Genomic DNA, 15,973 nt, shown 5'->3' on the forward strand with positions numbered 1-15,973 from the left:
TTTCAACATTAAAACTAAAATCCTAATTAATTATAAAACACCAAATTAACTTAAAAATACTAATTAATTCTAACTAATAATTATCACAAATAATTAAATGCCAAATTAAAAGAAAATCACACAATTTGACTAAAATTACAAAAATATGTTATATTTTTTTTTGAATTTTCATTTTTGTAAAACATCTAATTATTAATTAATTCCAAAAAATGTAAAAATCAAATCTCAAATGAAAATGCTATATTTTTGTATTTTTAATACATTAACAAAATTAAACATGCACACAAATATATGCGAACAATCAGGGAAATCACACAATAATTCCTAAAAATAACACATAATTAAAGAAAAGACCTAATTTTGGGAATTCTTTTGGAGTAATTCGTATGAGGCAAAAATCGTGTGCTCACAGCTGCCCCTCTTTGTATGGAAACATGAAGAGTTTTCGTGCAAAGATAAAGTGAGCGGAGACGAGCGATTTTTGCCTGTTTGAATACTCCGTGGGGAAGCATTTTTGAAAGATTTGACCAAAACTCTGCTTCAAAGATTCCCTACATATCCTTGGCTATAAAGGAATCAGGTTTTGTTGTTACTGTTGCTGCTACTACTGATACTGCCTACTGACCTCCTTATTACACCATGACAAAAATGAAGAAGCTAGACTAAGCTATAATCTATGCTTTACAAAGATTTATTTCCAAACTTGATCTTGTGACTGATGTTGCCTTGTCGATTTGTGCTTCCTCCGCTGTTTCTTTACTTCTGGCTCGACTTGTGGTCTTCCTTCTGATTTCTGCTGGGGATTTTTGTTGTAACCCTCCGCTTTACTGACTTCAAACTTCAATGTATTCCTCTGTTATATGGGTGGGCTCCCAACTTCAAAACTTGAAAAATGTAAAGACTGAAATGTATTCCCTGCTCTCCAAGCGGGCTCCTGACTGCTAAACTTGAACTGCTTCTCCCTGTTCTCCAAGCGGGTACCTGATTGCTAGACTTGAAATGTATTCCTTGCCCTCCAGGCAGGCTCCTGACTGCTAACTTGAAATGTATTCACTGCTCTTCAGGCGGGCTCCTAAATTCAACCAAAATAGACGAAAACAAAGGAAATTTTTCTTCCCCAGTTTGGGTATCTGGGAACATATGTAAGTGTAAAATGAATCACATTACCAAATATCAATAAGAAATTGAAAACTAAAACTTGAATTGTACTCCCTTGTTCTCCAGGCGGGCTCCTGACTGCTGAACTTGAATGTATTCCCTGCTCTCCAGGCGGGCTCCTGACTGCTAACTTGAAATGTATTCCCTGCTCTTCAGGCGGGCTCCTGACTGCTGAACTTGAATGTATTACCTGCTCTTCAGGTGGGCTCCTGACTGCTGCGCTCGAACCGTCTTCTCTTGTTACTTGACACTATTTTCCCTTGCACCTTGAACCATTTCCCCTGAAACTTGAACTGCCTTTCTTTGAAACTGCTTTCCCTAGAAACTTGAGTTGTCTCCCCTTGTTCTCTAGGTGGGTGCCTGATTACAACAAAATAGACAAAACAAAGAAAATTTTCTTCCCCCATTTTGCACTAGGAAGATTTGTGAGTTGTTAGCAATATTGTAAATCAAAATATAACTTGAAATACCAAGACTAGGAAGTGCGTCTCCTAGGGGTGGAACATTAATGACTTAAACTAGGAAGTGTGTCTCCTAGGAATAGACTTAAATGACCGAGACTAGGAAGTGCATCTCCTAGGGGTGAGAACTTCAGTGACTAAAACTCATACGATCCAAACTAGGAAGTGCGTCTCCTAAAAGTGTATCCTAAAAAACCCAGACTAGGAAGTGTGTCTCCTAAGGATATAACTTTAGTGCGTGGAACCAGGAATTGCATCTCCTAGGGGAAAGCTCAATGTAGGAAGTGCGTCTCTTAAAACAAAAATATAACCTGAAAAACCCAGACTAGGAAGTGCGTCTCCTAGGGGTGAAATTCAATGACTCAAACTAGCAAGTGTGTCTCCCACGAATGAACTTAAATGAACCAGACTAGGAAGTGCGTCTCCTAGGAGAAAATCTCAATTTAGGAAGTGTGTCTCCTAAAACAACAATACAACCTGAACTACCCAAACTAGGAAGTGTGTCTCCTAGGGGGTGAAATCTCAATTTAGGAAGTGCGTCTCCTAAAACAAAAATTTAACCTGAACTACCCAGACTAGGAAGTGCGTCTCCTAGGGGTGAAATCTCAATTTAGGAAGTGCGTCTCCTAAAACAAAAATATAACCTGAACTACCCAGAATAGGAAGTGCATCTCCTATGGGTGAAACATCAATGACTCAAACTAGAAAGTGTGTCTCCTACGGATGAACTATCAATTTAGGAAGTGCGTCTCCTAAAACAAAATGTAATTTGTAAGACTTAGACTAGGAAGTGCATCTCCTAGGGGTAAAACCATCAGTGACTCAAACTCATATGATCTAAACTAGGAAGTGCGTCTCCTAAAGGGTAAAATCTCAGTTTAGGAAGTGCATCTCCTACAACAAAATATAACTTGAAAACCCAGACTAGGAAGTGCATCTCCTACGGGTTATGTGTGATCTTCTCAATAGCCTTTGCGTAAGCAGAATTGGGGCATTACACCTGAAAATTTCAAGCTTCCCAGCTTTGATATGAACACTGCTTCTGTCCCTGTTTCAGACAAAGAAAACTTGTGAGTTTAAATATGGTGGTTGGTCTGTGGCCTTGACTTTGCGACGATTGCTCCTTCACTTGCCATTATAACTTTGATTTCACCTTGAAAGACGTTGTTTGCTTATTGACTAACCAATTTCTCTGTCACCCATATCACAGAAAATACCTCTTCTCCGTTAAGACCCAATACCCTCTATCTGTTGCATTGCTCATAAACCGACATTTACCAAACCCTTGTATTTTCACATGAATCTCAAAGTACGACAATTGCCACCCACTTAGTGCGTATGCTGTTCTTTCTTGAATTAAACCATTGTCTTTGGCCTTGAGGTCTATTGCTCCTTCACTTGCCATGCTAGTTTTGATTTCTACTTGGAAAACCTCGTTTGTCACTAGTTAACCATTTTTGTCAATCTTACCACAGAAGATACCTTTGATCTTTTCACCTAATACCATCCACCCGTTGCATTGTCCATGACTTGATATGTACCAAACCTTTGTGTTTCACAAGGATCCCAAAGTATGTTGATTGTTACCAGCTCAGTGCTCTTGTTGTTTTTCCTGACTTGTGACACTTTGATGTGCTAGCCAGACCCCATTTTGTGCAATTGGAAAGCTGGTGGCAAATTTTGAAAGTCATTTCTCACTTGTTTTGACCAAACAGACTCAAAGAGAGGGAGTAACCTAGACAAAAGGCATAGAGTATAGGACAAAAGGAAGAGATTATTCCTAACAAGAAAACTACAAAGTAGAAACCTATCAGACGTGGATACCAACTCTAATGGCCATGACATGCACTTGTGGCCTATTCTGTGAAGCAAATCTGATGTTCAACTCTTGTTGTACCCTTAAACCATGAAACTGGGCTTTAATTCTCCGATTATCCAATCTGATTCAAAATCCTTATTCGGTTTGTAGTGCCCGGAGGGTTTTCACCATCAAGCCTCCCTCGTTTTGTTCTTTTCTCTCATCTTACAGTCGCCTCAAGGTGCCCGTGAAGGTTTTCACCAATAAGACTCTCTCACTTTTTATTTCTCTCAGCTTTCATCGCCTTGCGGTACCCGTGGGGGTTTTCATCAATAAGATTCTCTCCTTTTTTTGCTTGAATCAGAGTGTTTCCCTTCATATGAATCACCTCTGCTTGCTCGACTTGGCATGTCTCGAAGACTGGTCGGAAGGTCTTTCTTTGGATCGTAATGTGGGCTTGTGGATGGAGTTAGGAAGGAAGGGTATCAAAAGGCTCAAAACAACTCAATTGGGTTCAAAATTACAACTTTCAGAATGTGATTTCTTACAACTACCACAACTTCTGCCCCAGTTTCTTGCTTGGGGACTTTTGGATTTTCTTTTGATGAGACCGAACCGTGAGGCTGCCTACGTATCCTTAAAAGGAATCAGGTCGAACGTAGTTCATGACATAGGAAATTACTTTGTTATTGTGTTTTTTCTTTTCTCTTTCTTCTCTTTTTTTTTCTTTTTTGCTTTTCTCTTTTTCTTTTTATTGTTTTTCTTCTTCTTTTCTCTTTTCTTTTTTTTCTTTTTTTTCTTTTTCTTTCTCTTTTTCTTTCTTCCTTTTCTTATCTTTCATGTTTGTGTTTCTGATATTCGCTACTGATTCCGAAAAAGGGGTATGAAAGAAAATAAATAAGGCTCAAAAGGGGTGACGGGGGATAAAGTGTTTAGATAGCACAACAAAATGCCTTCGTCATTCCAACCTTCAAAACATGCCAAGTACAAACAACACAACTGAACAAACCAAGGAAAACATTCGTAACATCTTTTGGTTGCGCCAGACTTGATGACCGTACCCACACATTCGCCTTCTACATTTGTTATATACAAAGCATCATTAGACAACACTCTCACTCTCATTACCACGAACGACCCCCTACAAATTTGGGGAAAACTTGCTTTTATCTTCAAATTGATGTGGCAGGATGCATTTCAATAGGGGTTCTTTATGTTCTATCTGCCCCAGTTTTACATAATTCGGGCTTGAAGTGATCTCAAAATGCCTTTACTTATTTCCCTCAAATGTCCCTACATCTTCAATATTGTTTCATTGCTTCGTGATTAAACTGACTTTTAAAACAAGGCTGAGAATTACGCGTGCATGTCACGTCATTAGAGTCAACAGGAAAAGGACTATAAAAGGAAAAGAGAACTAAACAAAAATGACTAGAAATAACAGAAAACAGAAACTTACATTAGATAGATGGTAAAGGGTTTAGACAACAAAACAAACAAACTAGACTGGGGTTACAAACCTAGAACAAACCTAGAAAACACTAAGTGAGATAATACGACCAAAGGAACTAGACAAAATAAAGGATAGAAGGATTTGAGTCACAAGACGATGTCCGGATTACAACTCTGCAATAACCCAGACAACAAAAATGACAACAAAGTAAACCACCAAAAGCTCCTCTCCGGCTGACCAAGAACTGGAGCGTCTTTCCAATTACCAAACATGGTATCTTAGCCACTGAATTCTGCATCAGCAATACTAGGACCTCCACAAGTCTTCATCACATTATTCTTAACAAATTGCTTTTGGGTTCCTTTTGCCGGCTCGTTCTTAAGATCAACCCCTGATAGTGCTGAGAGCTTAGTAGCACGTGGACCTCCAAGGCTCCCAGAAGAATTATCATATTCCTTTTCAGAATAAACCATACCCACCATATGCGTCTCATTATGCATAGGCGATGGACTTTGGCTAGTGTTTGTTGCATCTGGATTTTGTACGACAATGTCACATACATCAATAAGCTTCTGAATTGCTTTCTTCAGATTCCAACACTTCCTTATGTCATGCCCCGGGGCATCTGAGCAATATGCGCACCTTTGAGAAAAATCAAACTTCTTTGACAGAGGGTTTGGCATTTTTATATGAATCGGCTTCAACATGTCCAATTGCTTCAACTTTTGGAACAAACTGGCATATGATTCTCCAATAGGGGTGAAAGCCTTTTCTTTTTTCAGCAACCTCTCATTCTTAAATGCTTGATTGGACCGGAAACCTGATCCAAGGGGGTTTTGGCAGGCTCGTAGGGGCGGGTAAGACATTTGGGGAAGTGGTGTGGGCCATCGCGAGCCTTGTGGGTGTGAAGCATATGGTGGTGCATTGTGGACAGGGTACTGGGAAAGTGATGTACGACTTTGGGAGTTCTGTGGGGAGAAGTAGCATTGGGGAGGATTACAAGAATATCCACGAGGTCGACATGGAGGCTGAAAGCGTTTAGCAAGAATGACTACTGGACCCTATCGTCGGCGGGGCTCACCAACATCTTTTCTATCAATGGGAGGACCATCCCGAGCAATTTGTTCGTTCCATCTGAGCCAAAAATCCCTAAAACCTTTCTTGGGTTTCTTCTCCATTTGAGATAGAGAGGAACAGTCTGGGACAACACTTGATCTGTATTGAAAGTATCGGACAAACTCTTGAGCCATGTCACCCAATGTAGGCCACTTACCAACATCTAGACGATTATGCCATTCCAAAGCTGCCCCAGTCAGGCTCTCACTGAAGTATGCCATCAACAAATCATCTTTCTCACCAACACTTCTCATTTTACTGTAATAATCCCTCAAATGGGCTACCGGATCCCCACACACATCATACAAGTTAAACTTTGTCACTTTAAACCCCGCAGGCAGACGAACGTCGGGGGATATAGACAATTCTTTGTAAGACATGCTACCCTGGTCTCCCATTCCTTGCTTGTTCTTTAAGGAATGTTCTATGCCTTTCGGCCTCCTGGGTATCCCATCTCGCCCTTTTCTTCCTGTGAACTTTTCATTTTCAACATGAGGTTCATCTCGCGGGCCCTGCTTGTATGAGTTAGGAACCTTGTGGGCAACCTTTGAGGGGTAATATTGGGCATCGTGAGCTTTGAGTGGGTGTTCATTATTGGGGATGATGGATAAGACATGAGGGCAATTTTTGGGAAAGGTAATTGGAAGATGAGTGACGGAGCTACTAGGGTGGTTGGGAAATCCATGATAAGCGGGTGGATCTGGAGAGTATGGGGGATCATCTAGCACTGTGACCGGTGTTTGGGTAAGAGTAGTATTTAGGAAGCTAGGTGGTGGCGGGGGTGGTGGCTTCCCAGTCATCCAGGCCTGATACATGTCCGCCATGTGTTGTCTTAACATCTTTACCTCTTCAACCAACCCATTGTCTTGCTCAAACAACTGCTTCCGGGCACCGGTATCAACCAACTCAGTTTTGTTGTTGCCTGCCATTGCCTTTTGACCTTATATTGTAGAGAAGAGTTACCACATTAAAAAACCACAAACCAACTACCTTTCTGCTATGGATATAACAAAATGAAGCCATCACGTTAGTGTTAGGGCATTTAACATAAGATAATCTCACTTTATGTGCAATGCACCTAGACACAGTTATCGATTCTAAAATGACTTTGACGGTACGAAGGTCAGTTGGCATCATCCCAATTTGTTCATTTCAATCCTCTCTTTTTCTTTTCTTTTCTAGAACTTTCTTGATCATTTTCCTTCCTTTTTTCTAATTTCACTCTTTTCTTTCCTCTCATTTCTCACATCCCACAATTTCATCTTTTTTTTTCTTTTTTTTTTCCTTTTTTTTAACAGTAAAAAAATGATTCGATCGAACCCTATGTAGGTTGCCTACGTATCATGACGCCGAATGAATCAAATCTTTGCGTAGTTCTGAAAGATCGGGAATAAAGTAAACAAACTAACGCTTCCATTTTTCTTTTCTTTTCTTTCTTTTTGTTTCTTTTCTTTTTTAAAACAGGTACTCTATGAGAAATTATCAAGGAAAAACCCTAAAAGAGAAAAATATTTGTTGGTTCTTTTTTTCTTTTGAAGGAAATCTAAGGAATAAACCACAGAAAGACATTTTGAATCCTCATTTGATATCCTGACGCAAGATCTCGAAGCAAGCATTAAAAAGATAAAACAAAATATTTTTGGATTTCAATTTTGATTGCCTAGAGGAAAAATTCCAATGATAAACAAAAGATAAAGTATTTTTTTTATGTACAATATCCTAAAGTTCTAATGAAAATAAAAGATTTTTTTCATTTTTCACTAATTTCCCGAAGAAACACCTCAAAAGAAAATCTTTTTGGATTTTGGAATTAACACCTTAAAGAAAGCTTTTTAAAAAAGTACTAAAAGAAATTTTTCCATTTCTAGAATTATATTCTAAAGAAAATTTATAACGAAATATAAAATGCAACATCTTTTTTTTGGATTTTTACTTGTAACACATTTCCAAATGCAAAATAAGGAATACAGTAACAAAAGACTATACAAACTTAACTAGACAATACAATCTCTAACATCACCTAAAAGACTAAATACTACTAAACAGGACTAGAAAAATAAAACAAAAACAATTGACTCAAAAACATAAAATGGCTCCTCGAGCATCTCCTGAATGCAGTGATTCTGGGGTATCTGTCATGTTCAAACTTCGGTAAATAAATCCACACCTGTATGAGAAAACTTTAAATCAACACTATGTGAGACAATAACACTCCCTACTGGATACATGCAAGACATGATTGAGGCTATTTTTGCAAAATAATTTATTTGGCCAAAAGGTGGCTAGAAGTGCAAAATTTGGCTATGACCCCGCAAAGCCAAGAACCTAAGATTTACTAGGAATACCGGACCCTATGTGGGTTGCCTACGTATCCCGCCCCGAGAGACGAGAATCAGGTTCGCGTAGTTCGGGCTGATAGGATACATGCGAGAAGTAAAAATAACAACTAATTTAGAGAAAATATGTTTTTTTTCTTTCTCTTTTTTTTTGAAAAAAAATGATGAAACATGTAAACTCTTTTTTTTTATTTTCTTTTTCCTTTTTTTTGATTTTTGATTTTTGAAAAATGATGAAAAAGTATAAAAATCTTTTGAATTTTCCAAGCTCTTTTTTTTCTTTTCTCTTAACAAAATGTAACAGAAAACATAATTAGGCCCCACTCGCTTTATCTTCACACTTCACCCTCTCTTTTTTTTTTTTTTTTTCATTTGCCCTCAACTATCATTAGTCCGCCAAATGACCCTTTTACCCTCGAAGAAATGCAACATGTAGCACATATGATGCATCAAGATGGTATGTTATTTTGGGTACACCTGTCCTAGACGAACCCAACCCCTGTGTTGAGTCCCCAAAGTCAAAATGCACATGATGCAAACAAGCGTTCCTACTAGGGATACGGCATGAGGTATTGTTATACTAGGTTTAAAAATCTGGGTTTGTTTGTTCTAGACTTGGCTTACCCGAGCGGACAACTCGAGCCGAGGGGGGGGGGGCAGCGTACCAGGAATACAGAAGCTTCACCGGCTTTGCAACTTGTCCGAACCTCGTTCTAAAATTGGGATATGACTCTAACAGAAAAGAAGTCACACGAAGTGCATACTTCCCAGATGATTTAGAAGACTCAGAGAGAGGAGGGTTTCGTAACAATTTATATACAGTCCAACAAAATATCAAAGCGGTAAAAGCAACATTTAGCACATTAAGCCCAACCTTGTAAATAAAACCAGACAATAAATAAAGCCAAATATAACAATTATTCTAAGCTCGAATTCTTGAACCCTGAACCAGAGATTCTGGGTTCGTTCCCAAGCAGAGTCACCAGAGCTGTCACACCTCCTTTTTCACCTACACCCTGGAAAAAGGTATATGTAAAGGGAGTTTTTCTAATTAAAGGACAATCGAAATGGGATTTATTTTAAGAAATTCAGAGTCGCCACTTGGGAAATTTATGGTGTCCCAAGTCACCGATTGAATCCCGAATCGAGGAAAATATGACTCTGTTTAACAGTCCGCGAACCAGAAATCCGAGTAAGGAATTCTGTTAACCCGGGAGAAGGTGTTAGGCATTCCCGGATTCCGTGGTTCTAGCACGGTCGCTCAACTGTCATATTCAGCTTATTTATCTGATTTTAATACATGTTGAACCTATGTGCCAATTTTAGCTTTCAACCGCTTTTATTCAATTATTTTTAGAGAAAGTTGAACGTCGTTTAAAACGTGTCTTTGGATCGCGTCACATGAAATGCACCCGCAATCCTGAACACATTTTATTCAACGTTTTTGGGATTTGATTTGGGTCACATGAAATGCACACCCGAGTTTAAGAAGGTAAATTATTAAAAGCGCACCTAAAGTGACTAATGCGTTATTATCTTTGGGGAGGGCTGTGAAATTCGCTAAACGGCCCATCTCGAATTCTAAGTATTTTATTATAGACATTTAAGAGGACCCCGCAATTTATGCATTTTATGAATAAGAACTTTATATATATCAATCAACAATAATCCCCTTTTAAACTAAGGCATAAACTATATGAAAACATCAATTGGTTACAGTTAAGACCAGACAATCTATAAATACATAGCCAAAATTTCAGTAGAAGCTATTGTTGTATACAATCTATACCTTGAGTACAGTTGGACAACTTAACACATGAATCATAACAAGAAAACAAAAGTATAAACAGTAGAAGCTAATAGAATTTAACATTCAAACAAGACTCTTATTCAAATTCCAATTCGAACATCCAAATCTGTATATAAATTCAATCTGGTTCCAACTTGTGGCACTTCATTTGTTAGCAAAAGGTATGAAGGAATACCTGGAAATGAAAGTCAAAAGGGGGTGAGATCCGAAGTAAAAATAACAGCAATCACCAGCAGCAACAAAACAGTCCCAGTTTTAATCCAGCTATTAATCCCAGATAGTTCAATGAAACAGTATATGGAAGATGGTTTCAGCCAATTCGAAATTGAAAACCAGAAAATAGAAATCAATGAAACAGTAAATTCCAGTTTTTTCCAGTATTTTCAGAATGTTTTTTTGTTTCCCTCTCTCAGAATCTCTTCCAAGTTTTCTTAGCTCTCTGCCCCTGTATATCCAGTGTATCCAAAGTGAATATCGAATGTATACCGCTCTCTCCACCCCCCTCTTTTTTTTTCTCTCCGAATTTCCTAGCCTTCTACCATCTTTTAATGTTCTCCCTCTCTCATAATCTCTTCCAAGTTTTCTTAGCTCTCTGCCCCTGTATATCCAGTATATCCAAAGTGTATATCGAATGTATACCGCTCTCTCCGCCCCTTTTTTTTCTCTAATCTGATTTTCAGCTCCCTTAAATGGGCATTCAATTAGTGCATTTTCCACTACCAATTCAACTTTTTATTTCTTTAATCATCCACTTAATTGTCCACTCAATTAGTGCTTTTAATTAATTTGATAATGTAAATACTACCCTACCACTATTAGAAGTTTCTCAATTAGTAAATTGGCCCAACCAGATTTTCCTCTTCTTATTCTCAATGGGTTTGGCTGAGTTTTGATTTTGGTCCTGGCTAAATTGGCCCAACCAGATTTCCCTCTTCTTATTCTCTTTTCCTTTTCAATTTTCTTTTCCTTTTTCTTTTCAACAATTAAAACTAAAATCCTAATTAATTATAAAACACCAAATTAACTTAAAAATACTAATTAATTCTAACTAATAATTATCACAAATAATTAAATGCCAAATTAAAAGAAAATCACACAATTTGACTAAAATTACAAAAATATGTTATTATTATTTTTTTTTTGAATTTTCAATTTTGTAAAACACCTAATTATTAATTAATTCCAAAAAATGTAAAATCAAATCTTAAATGCCAATGCTATATTTTTGTATTTTTAATGTATTAATAAAATTAAACATGCCCACAAATATATGCAAACAATCAGAAAAATCACGCAATAATTCCTTAAAATAACAAATAATTAAAGAAAAGACCTAATTTTGGGAATTCTTTTGGAGTAATTTGTGTGAGGTAAAAATCATGTTCTCACACTTAAGGGTAGATGTCATGCCTAAAAGATTTGTTGTTTTAAATTCTGCATGTTTAACTCTGCATTTAGATGTCATGCCTATAAGATCTGTTGTTCTGCACGTTTAACTCTGCATTTAGATATCATGCCTACAAGATCTGTTTTCTTTAAAATTCTGCATGTCTAACTCTACATTTAGATATCATGCCTATAGGATTTATCTTCAATTTTGCATGTTTATTACCACACTTAGACACCATGCTCTTAGGATCTAAGTGGTTACAATCCGACATCATTAAAATCAGTACCTTTATAGAAATCATGCCTATAGGATTCAAGTAAATACTACCTGTTTCATTTCACGTTCGACTAGATATCATGTCTATAGGAATTAAAATTAGCAATAATAGATATCAACGTCTATAAAATTTGAAACCATTCTAGTTTAAAATCAGCCTAACTCGTATTGTTCTGAATTAGTTTTAAACAACCTTACTCATTTATTCGACACAGTTTAGAAATCATATCTATAGGATCTCAAATCGTTTGTTGTAGAACTATTACTACTTTACTACATTCTGAATCAGCAATAGATATCATGTTTATAGGATCTCACCCAAATACTTAGGCGAGCCTTAGGTGATAACGATAATAAAAATTGAATCCGCCTTTGTTAATCAGTAACTGCTACAACCAGCAGGCAGACCTGATTCAGACTTCTTATCTGAGTTATGTAATAAACTTGTTTTCCTCAACAATTAAAATTCTCCTTGCCTTAGCACTTTAAATTCAGACCCTAACTGTGTTTAAGTCATGCTATTTATGTGCTTTGTTTGAGGAGGTATACATGAGCCTTTTAGTTGTTTACATGTTTCCCCTAATATGCAGTCCTATGTATTTTTTGTATGTCACGTTAGCGTTTTCACCTTTTTGAAACATAAAAGTCAGCCTAATATCCCTCCCCTTTAGGAATAGTAGTCCTAAGTTCCTCGGAGACTGATAGGAGTGGGACGGGTAATAGCATGCAATAGTGGTCGAGACCAATCCACGCTTTAATACCTCGACGGGGTGGGAAGGGTAGATATGGATATGATGACTGGTGTGCTAATACCACGTGTATCCCCTTTTCTGAGGAGTGTCATACCGGGTATCACATTGATGTGATCTATATTATAAATAAACCTAGGACCCCCTCCTTTTATATTCTCAAGTATTTGTAGAATTATAACTTCTTTTTTCAAAATCCGCCTTTTAATAATTGCTTTTTTTTCAAACTCTTATGTGTTTAAACTTAAATCCCCTACTATTTGAGCCTATACTTGTCTATTTGCTAAATTGCACAAATTCACAAAAAACTGTCCGGCCGGGAACCACACTAGTTGATCCCGAGGGGTGCCTAACACCTTTCCCTTGGGATAATTTGAAGCCCTTACCCTATCTCTGGTTATCAAACAAACTTAGAAGTGAACCTTATAGGTGTCCTAATGCACCTTAAATCATTAGGTGGAGATTCTTCAAATGCAAAACCCAGTTCCCAAAAGGAATGAGTTGTCTTATACCCATAATATCATAAACTCGATTTTCCGATGCGAAGAGGAAAAAAGGGGGCGCGACAGTCCCGGCAAGGAAAAATCAGTTATAACCAAACTTGTTCCAACATCTAACTTCCTCAACTAGCACCAATACTCAATCATAAGTAATTTCCACGAGAATAATCATAATCCATGTTCAACACGGAGAATCAACAACTTAGGCATTCGTAGTATTTGTTAAGAACACAACAATTTCAATTTAAGACTCACAGTGATTGTTTCCATGTTTATGATTGATTTTTACTTTACTCACACAGTGATTGTTTCCATGTTTGTGATTCATTTTTACTTTACTCATGCTTGACACCAACGTATAGATACTCGTCACCATGCCTATACATCGTACTTGACAAGTAACTCGTAGCAAATAGGACACAACTCCTAATCCCTCAAGCTAAGGTTACACTGAACACTTACCTCGAACTTCCACGACCAACTCAAGCCTTAAACACCGCTTTTCCTATTGAATTTGGCTCCAAATCAATTGTATCTAAACATAATCGACTTAATAACATCAATAAACGCTAAACAATTCAATTCCAATGATTAATTATAGATTTCCCATCATTCTTCTCAAAAAGTCAAAAATCGACCCCGGGCCCGCTTTGTCAAAACACGAGCTTCGGACCAAAATCGGATCCCCCATTCATCTATGAGACCGAATATGTAATTATTTTCGAAATCTGACCCCAAAACAAGGTTTAAATTCCATTTACACCAAAAGCCCTAACTCTACCCAAATCCCTAATTTTCTACCATTAAGAACATGATTTAGGCCTAGAAATCTAATGGGTGTTAATGAAACTCGAAGAAAATGAATTTAAGATTACATACCTATGAATTTGCGGTGAAGTTCTCTTTCAAAAATCGCCCAATTTGGAGTTTGGAAGAAAAGGTTATGAATTTTGGGTTAAATCCCGTTTCTGTCACTGTTTAAATGACTGGGTGACAGTGTTCATCGCGTTCGCGTGAACACTATCGCGATCGCGAAGAGCTGCTAAACGTTGACTTACGCGATCTGATTCCCCTTACGCGTTCGTGAAGGGTTGGCCCCCCTGACCTTCGTGTTCGCGGGCATGTGCACGCGTTCGCATAGAAGAACGATCATTTCCCCATGCCAGACCCCCATTTATACTACACGTTCGCGGGAAATGGGTCGCGTTCGCGTAGAGAAACCCCCTAGTGCTGCGTTCGCATAGAAAAATTTCACCCCGACCCAACTTTCCCTTTAGCGATCGTATGATAGGCTTCGCGATCGCGAAGCACAGAGGGCCTGTGCATCAGAAACAACAGTTCTACAATTTTTCTTAGCTCAAAAACCTTCCGAGACCTATCTGAAACTCACCCGAGCCCTCAGGGATCCAAACCAGAAATGTACACTATCTCAAAAACTCCATACGGACTTTCTCGTGCAATCAAATTGCCAAAATAACATCAACAACTATGAATTTATTATCAAAATCATGAAATCACCTAAGAACTTCAAAATTTTCCAATTTTCTCAAATACAGTCCAATTCACGTTATTTTAAGTTCGTTTCTTACCAAATTTCACAAACTCATCTTAAATCACATGTAAGACCTATACCGAGCTCCGGAACTAGAATACAGACCTGATACCATCAAATTTAAACACATTTCATTTTTAAAAACTCATAAATATTCTAGAAGACAATTTTTTAAAAAAAATTATTTCTCGGGCTTGGGACCTCGGAATTCGATTTTGGGCATACGCCCAAGTCCCATGTTTTCCTGTGAACCCTTCGGGACCGTCAAATCACAGGTCCGGATCCGTTTACCCAAAATGTTGACCGAAGTCAACTTAAATTCATTTTAAAGTCAAAATTCATCATTTTTTCACATAATGGCTTTTTGGCTATGGGCTCGGACTGCACACGCAATTCGAGGTGATGCTGAAAGAGGTTTTTAAGGCCTTGGAACACAGAATGTATTTCTAAAACAAGTGATGACCTTTTGGGTCATCACATTGCAGTTCTCTTGGACCATGGATATGAGATTTTCAGTAATGAAGCATATATACCTTGATGCTCCTTAACTTCGGTCCTGCACCGACGAGGGCTTTTCGACCTTAAAGTCATCTACCACTGAGCAACCTCAGGCGATGAACATCTCTTAGCGACGCTCAGGGCTGGTTCATTAGTAGCCGCACTAGGAGTAGATGTATCGAGTATAACTGTATTAGGAGTGACCGCCTCGATTTCAGCGGTCGGTAGGGAAGAAGATGGAGCGACTTGTTGAGGAACAAATCTAGATATTTTAGACATTGTTATTTGAAAAAGCTTGAAAAGTTTAAGAAAAGGTTCTGAAAGATGAAGAGTCGTAAAAAAACTGATTTGGGTAAAGACTAGGTAAAAACCTGGGAAATTACTAAGAAATCTTGAAGAACGGAGGTAAAGATATAAAAGTATGAAGAAGGTTAGTAATAGCTTTGAGACTCAAAGGTACAAGCTTGGTCAAACGATGAAAAATAAATGAAGAATAGAAGCTTTTATAGAGATTTCGTGACTCTTCGCAATCAGAGATGACCTGCCAATGGATGGCACGTGTTCAAAGTAAGAACGACGCGACTGACGGGATGTTTCTGCTTCTTTTCCGTTTCTTCTATGGCGTATTTGTCACGACCCAAACCGATGGGCCGCGACGGGCACTTGGTACCTTACTCAAGTGAGTACCAACGTAACATATCTTTCTTATTACATCATCATATATACATGACATACGAGCTTAGTAGGCCAACATAATCATTTATAAACTCAAAACATAGGTCGACAAGGCCGTATAATTTTTCACATATACGACATATGTCTACAAGCCTTTAAGAGTACATAAATGTCATAAAGATCGGGACAGAGTCCCGCCAT

The sequence above is a fragment of the Nicotiana sylvestris genome, chromosome 5, assembly GCF_000393655.2.
Source record: "Nicotiana sylvestris chromosome 5, ASM39365v2, whole genome shotgun sequence".
NCBI classification, from domain to species: domain Eukaryota; kingdom Viridiplantae; phylum Streptophyta; class Magnoliopsida; order Solanales; family Solanaceae; genus Nicotiana; species Nicotiana sylvestris.